The sequence below is a fragment of the Pongo abelii genome, chromosome 20 (genome assembly GCF_028885655.2).
Source record: "Pongo abelii isolate AG06213 chromosome 20, NHGRI_mPonAbe1-v2.0_pri, whole genome shotgun sequence".
NCBI classification, from domain to species: domain Eukaryota; kingdom Metazoa; phylum Chordata; class Mammalia; order Primates; family Hominidae; genus Pongo; species Pongo abelii.
Window position 1 is genome coordinate 24,440,132 of NC_072005.2, and position 7,054 is coordinate 24,447,185.

Genomic DNA, 7,054 nt, shown 5'->3' on the forward strand with positions numbered 1-7,054 from the left:
CCTTTGGAAAACATAGGAAATGCAACATTTGGAAGTATAATATAGAAACAAGAGATAATCATGCAATGCTTCCAAATGAAGTCTCACATTGGATTTGTTGATTTTTAAGACAGATTCCCCTCTTCTGGACAGCTCTGATGGCCAAGATAGAAGTTCATTTGTTATGTTTCCAGGGACTATTCTCTTTGATGGATACAGGATTTATGGGGTCTAAAGAGAACATACAATTCTAAAGTGTTCATGTTTGAGAGAAAACTCTGCAATGATCAGAAGGATTGAGCCAGTTTTAGCATAAAAAATTAGGACTACATTAATGATGAGGTTGACTATACACAGTTTGGAGTGAGAGAGTTACTTTACCCAGTATCACTGACATGTTGGAATGCCAGATGAAACTGAAACAGAAAAATTGTCTTGGAGTCTTAAAGACATCTGATGTGCTGATACCTGTTCAGTCTTCTGCAGTCATGGACGTAAACTCTCAAAGAGCACCACTGGGTCTTAGTCCGTGGCATAAACACTATTCTCAACGTAGATATTGTCTTCTGCTTGGACTTCCTTTTTAACTGCATTTTGCAAAGCTTTAATTTGAAGGCTGCTAAATGAAACACTTAGTTGTTGAATCTCCTTTTTGAAGAAATACTTTTTGGCAATGATGACACCAAAAAGAGCAGGAAGCACCAAGAGTTGAGTTTGATTGTTATTCCAAAGGCCATCTGAAGACTCTGTCACGGTGTCATTCCCATCTGTTGTGAAAGAGTGCAATGGTGAGCTGGTGGGTTGTGTCCTTATTTCTCCCTGAAGTGTCATAGGGTGGGTTTCTGCTGGCTGAGGTGAAGATGGTGAAGTGGCTACTGATTCATGGTTCTGCATTGGCAATGGCATTGGAGGAACAAAGGTAGAGACCATTGTTGTCATTGGAATGCTTGTTGTTGTTGGAACAGTCATTGTCATTGGAACAGTTGTTGTTGTTGGAATACTAGTTGTTGGAACACTCATTGCCATTGGAACAGTTGTTGTCATTGGAACAGTTATTGTCATTGGAACGCTTGTTGTCATTAGAACAGTGATGCTGTTTCGAACAGAAGTGATGGTTGGAACAGTTGTGACAATTGGAGTAGTCGTTACCCTGGGTGGCACAATCTCCAATGATACGGTGATTTTCATGTCATTGAACCACCCACTGTGCTCAACATGGCAACAATATAACCCACTGTCAGACACAGCTGTATTTTCTATAGTCAAAGAGACATTCCTTCTTGAAAGGTCCCCCAATAGCTTATAGTGTGTGTCCTTCCGATAGGTGACGTGGGTTCCATTGGTCCAGACAATGCTATTTTGGCATGTGAATAAAGAACATTTGCCTCTATTCCAGCACATGGATGTGACAGCTCCATTGTAGCAGCAGGGTAGCATGATAGACGGACCTGCCATTCCACCAACCTTTACAGAACCAGCTACAGAATCTGCCAGATGTAGGATGAGGCTTAAGATGGCCACTTAAGGATGAATTATGGGATCAGCCAGTTAGTTAGAAGGCAGTTTTCCAGCTTCTTCTCCCTCCTCCTAGTCTCTGTTTGTGGCTTAAGGATGGCTTCAAATGGTTTTCCACCCTGTGTGGGCCAGGTGTTCCTTGCCCTTATTCTGGTAAATGCACAACTTCCCAGCGTGGGCGTTATGGCCATCATGTACATGTCACAGTGCTGCAAAGATTTTGTTTATGGCCAGTTTTGGGGCAAATTTATGGCCAGATTTTGGGAGGCCTGTTCCCAACAAATAATAATCTCTAAACATAAGAATTTGACTAGTGTTAACCACTCCAGTTCTCAAGTACACTGATACTTCTTCCTTTTCCTTAGCATAACACAAAACAGATACATGACTACACACCATCTGCTCTCCAGTGTGGAACAGAGGAACAAAGGCATAAGCAAGCTTCAGAACACAGTCAGCCATGTTCACCACATCTGTATCTAGCACTGCTTAAAACAGAATCAATGAGAAACTGAGAAGATGAGTGACTACCCTATTTTCAGCACTTATTATCACAAGAAGAGAAAACATGCCACACACTCTCTCATTCTAAGGCAGAGCATCCACTTTCCTGAGGAAAAAGTAATTTTACAGCATATATCTCAATCTCACATTATTAGCAAGATGACACTGTCTTTGGGCACGCAAAGAACAGGCATATTATAGACACCCTTAAGACACATCGCATGGCCTGGCTTACCTGATACAATTTTTAATTTATCTGAAGTAAACTCAAATTTCAAACATGTATTTCTTTATTAACTTATTTCATTAATTTCCACAGGGACTTCGCAGAATGTATATTCAACTTTCATTCACTTAATCTTAGTGTAACATATAGATGGTGTAACATAATCAGAAGACAGCCATATGTAAGACATGCTCATACCGTAAAGCATAGAAAACTTAACACAACAGGGCCTTGAGGAAGCAACACTGTAACTGCAAATACACAAATATTTAAGAAAACCTACATCACCCAACAAAGAGCAGGTATAGTCACCTCTACCCAGCACTCTCCAAAATAAGTAGGTATGAATAGCTCATTCAAAAGTTGGCTTATATATACTTGTCACCACAAATTGGTTCTGAACATATTATTCCAATTTTGGATATTCACAACAAGGTAATTATCTGGTAAGATATATTTATAATAACTTGTAATTAGACTCGCAAATGCACACATATACTCAAGTCACAGTGAGGTGAAAAAACTCTGAGTTATTTGTAGAGTACCTTAAGATTTAAATTTCCAAAAAACATACTTAAGCTTAGTTATACAAGTATTCCACCCAGCATCTCTTCACCAAGCTATTTCAATTTTAAAAAGTGAGGAGTAGGGAGGGCTTTTAAAAGTCTTATTTCTTTCTATTCAGTTTATCTTATCCCATACAGAAATGGAATAAAGTGTGGTGTCTGTCCTAATGATATTTATGGTTGTGGTAATACAGAAATATCTATGCTTCCAAGCAAGAGATGAAAAATTATGGTTTCCCCAAAATAGAGAAACAATTGCTACCTGGGGCCTAAAGAGATGTTCAGGTTACATCTGTCAGAATTGATACCATGCAAGAGAACCATCTTTGGAGAACAGTGGGGCTCACCTGAGATTTTGGTGAGTCATGTGGATGACATCAGAGACAAGCATTACACAAAATGAGAGTCCCAATAAGACTCATGTGAGATTGTCTTAGAAGATGGTGGCCCAACTCACACAGAATAGGATGGCTGTGCATCCAAGTGAGACTGATATTTTTTCTCAGGAGCAGAAATCTTAATGTAGGAGGTGGCCACTCACTGAGTAGTTGGGGAATGCCCTGATGGAACTCTCTGGGGGTCAGATTTCACACTGTCTCCCTGAGTTGCATAAAGCACAGAACAGCAGTCCTGCACTCCAGCTTCTAGCATGTACCAACCCAGCAGAAAACACATCACTGTCTGTTTTGTTTCAAAAATGCTTTGCCATTTAAAAAAAGTTAATTAATATGTTAGAAACCCAAGAACTACCTAGGGGTAGGGAGCAAGTCTGTCATCAGAAGTATTTAAATGCCGGCTAGACACACTCTGTGGAAATAAGTTTCACTCTTTGTGAGAGGGGTAAAATAAATCTTTTTCTTGGGCACTGACAGATCTAGCAAAGATCCTAGCATACAGTAGATAAACAGCAACTTCTGTTTACTAAACTTTATTTTCACAGATTACCGGTGAAGCAAAATATTGATATAACTCTAAGACATGAAGGGTATCACAAGACCACTCATGTTCTTTATGGGGTTTCAATTAAGAAATGAGGCGAAAAATCTGGCCATGAAAGGAGTTTTGATGCTCCTAAGTAACATCAGAACTGCTCTGATGTGCTGATGCCATTGTGACAGTCCTAGGTTTGTTCCTACCCAAAGTCTCTTCTCATGAATCCTAGGCTTACAGGTCAAACAGATAAAGCATCCCTAAATCAAACACAAACTTCAACGCTCTTAACATGTAGGTGTACATCTCATCTGAAAATCATTCAAAAGCTCAGGCCATCTACAAGAAATCTTTCCTTTGCACTTTAGTATCAATAAAAGGAAAGAAGGAAAAGAATAGGAGAAAGCCATTTAATTATTTTCATAGGTAAAAATGTAACATTGGTTACTCAGTTACATAAGTACTTTTCTTGCTTCATCCATGCCATACATAATTTTTAACCAACTAAAACACATTACAAGTAGAGAAATAGCTAAAATCATGGAAAACATATACATAACTCTTTAAAGAGTAGGAAACATTCCCTGTTCATATGCATTGCTTAATCCAGCATTCCAATCTCACTGAGGCACCAGCATCCACGCTGTTCTCTGAAGCATTCGTTTTCCTCCTGTCACCCATCCTTCAGATATTAGCTCAAATGTCACTTCCATGGGTCACCTTCCTTAACCTGCATCCCGGCATCCTCCATTCCTCTCCCATACAAAAAGGCCAAACTTTATGTTGGGGTGATCAGACCCAACACCACCTCGTCGGGGTGACAAAGTCCGGCGGAGTCAAAGGATTGAGAAAAAGACAGGGAGAAAAAAGTGGGACACCAGAGGGCCATCGTTATCATGGAGGCTGTGAAGGCCCTGAGCTCTGGGGAGCCCATGGTACTTTTTGATAATCCAGCAAAGAAACAGGTGGTGAGAATGTGGAGATCAAAAGAGCAGGCACATGATCTACAGCTGTGACAGTTTAGCATTTATATGGAACATGTTCTGCTACTTGAGATAACAGGAATAGGAGCCTGGGAATGCTAGAAGCAAGGAGCCAGCAAGTCTAGGCACATTCCAGAGGACATTATGCAAGCCCTGCCTCAGTTTCCCTCCCAACACAGCTTTCTCCAACATACCCCCTTATCTTTTTTGTAAAAGAGAAGGTATCATTATTACTATCATTATTACTAGCTATCATTATTACTAGCATAAAAAGTGCCCTCTTTTAATTGAGCAAGGCGATTGCAGGCTTTGCAGCCCTTAATTGACGGTGGGTGATCCAGCTTTATTTTTCTTAGCTCTTATTCAAACTGGAGTCGCTCTGGTTTGAATGCTTCCCATATAGCTCCTCTTTCCCTGTTACAAAAGGACCCTTAATCCTAGGGGTTGCAGAAGGATGAAGGTCCATCTTCTGTAACTTCATGCTGAATAGAGGTGATGATATTCCTGCCTAACTTAGCATTTCTTGTATTCACGGCAGAGAGGAGCTGAGTCAGAAAGCGTTGGTCCATTAAGCATCATGACTCTGGTCGGTCCTCGTTCCATCTTCTCATTCAGATTCGATTGTTTCATGGCTTGTACTGGGGAAACCCAGTGGATGGTTGGGATCCATGTGTCCCTCCAGTCTCCCATTCCATGGTAATACACATCTTGAGGGTGTCCACATGGTTTGTTCATCTCCTGCAAAAACAAAAGCATACCCTCACCCCCACGTTAGTAAATCTACTGAAACAGAAGCAAAAATTTTGTGGCTGTAGCGGGGAGGCCACTGATAATGAGAAACAGGCTTTCCCTGATTAACAGAAGGTATAGAGAAAGCAAATCGAGACTTTTCGAACCTTCAATTCTCACTGTACAGGTGGGTCCACTAGATGCTGTGGCTTATGATAGATCTTCAGATATTTGGTGGGCAACCACATAGGCACCTGATTGTCACCTGGAGAGACACGAGCAAATCCCCTTCCCCATAAAATTATCTTTAGGCAGGGATCAGAGGAAGTAGACTCAGAGGTAAGGAGAATTTTGGGGCCTAATGGCTTCCTGATGTTTGATAGGTGTTCCTTCGGAAGTTAGGAATTCCCTTTCTCTCCATATTGCTGTGTGGGCATGGAGGTCTAGCTAAGCATAAAGTTTGTACATATATTTACCCTTTTTCATTCTCCTAATTCTAGCGTATAATGACTCCTGCTTTTGCTAGGATATCTCTCCCTAACAAAGGTGTGGGGCTTTCAGGCATAATTAAAAAGGCTTGTGAAAAGAGTCAAGTTCCCCAGTCACAACTTAGTGGCTGGGAGAAGTATCTAGTGACTGCCTGTCCTAGGACCCCTTGGATAGTGACACATCTGGAGGACAGTTTTCCAGGACAGGAGAATAAGACTGAGAAGTCCACACAAGTGTCCAGGAGACAGTTAACCTCCTGGACCTCAATGGCCAAGCACACCTGGGGAGGGTGATGGCATGGGCTGGTGCTTGCCCCGGGCACCCTCATTTCCTGCTGCTGGATAATTTGGTTAGGGCTTCTGACTCAGAGGACCTTTGTCCCCTGGGGCAGTGGGCCTTCCAGTGATTCCCTTGACATAAGGGGCATGGACAAGGAGGTGGCTTATTTCTATTCGGACAATCTTTTTAAAAGTGTCCTTGCAGACCACACTGAAATCAGGCCCTATTAAGCATTTGATTTTCCCAGCCTTTCTCTTTTCCAGAGCCTCCAAATTCTGCTTGCCTGAGGGTCATGACTAAAGTAGTGGCCTTTTTTTGTTGTTGTTAGTTTGTCCCATTCTGCCTGCTCCTCCTGATCTCTAGTATAAAAAACAAAAACAAAAACAAAAACAAAAAACACCAAGGTTGCCAAGTTCAATAGGGTTTCTAAGTTTTGTTCTGGGCCTAAGGGTGACTTTTGAAGTTTTTTCTAAAGGCTGCAGCTGACTGAGTGATAAACTTGTCCTTTAAGATTAGTTGGCCTTCAATAGAGTCAGGTGACAGAGAGGTATGCTTCCTCAATGACACCTTTGTCTCTCCAGAAAGGCAGTGGGGTTTTCTTTCTTTCCCTGTGTTATAGTGGACATCACTGAATATTTTATAGGCTTCTTCCTAGTTTTCCTTAGCCCTTCTAGCAGGCAAGTTACCAAATGTCTGTGGCACCCATCTCCATGTTCTGATCCTGCATCCCAATGAAGGTCTACACTGGGAACTACCTACTGGCCTTTGGGGAATTGTTCTCTTTCCTCTGTTGTCATCCTATCATTGACCTGACAGAGATACCAGAGATCACCAAACTCTTGGGCTGCATTTAT

At 41.5% G+C, this 7,054-nt stretch overlaps 1 pseudogene; it reads right to left on the reverse strand.

The window, feature by feature from the left end:
- Positions 1 to 501: 501 nt before the first annotated feature.
- LOC100456805 (hepatitis A virus cellular receptor 1-like) lies at positions 502 to 1,527 on the reverse strand (annotated as a pseudogene).
- Positions 1,528 to 7,054: the final 5,527 nt, after the last annotated feature.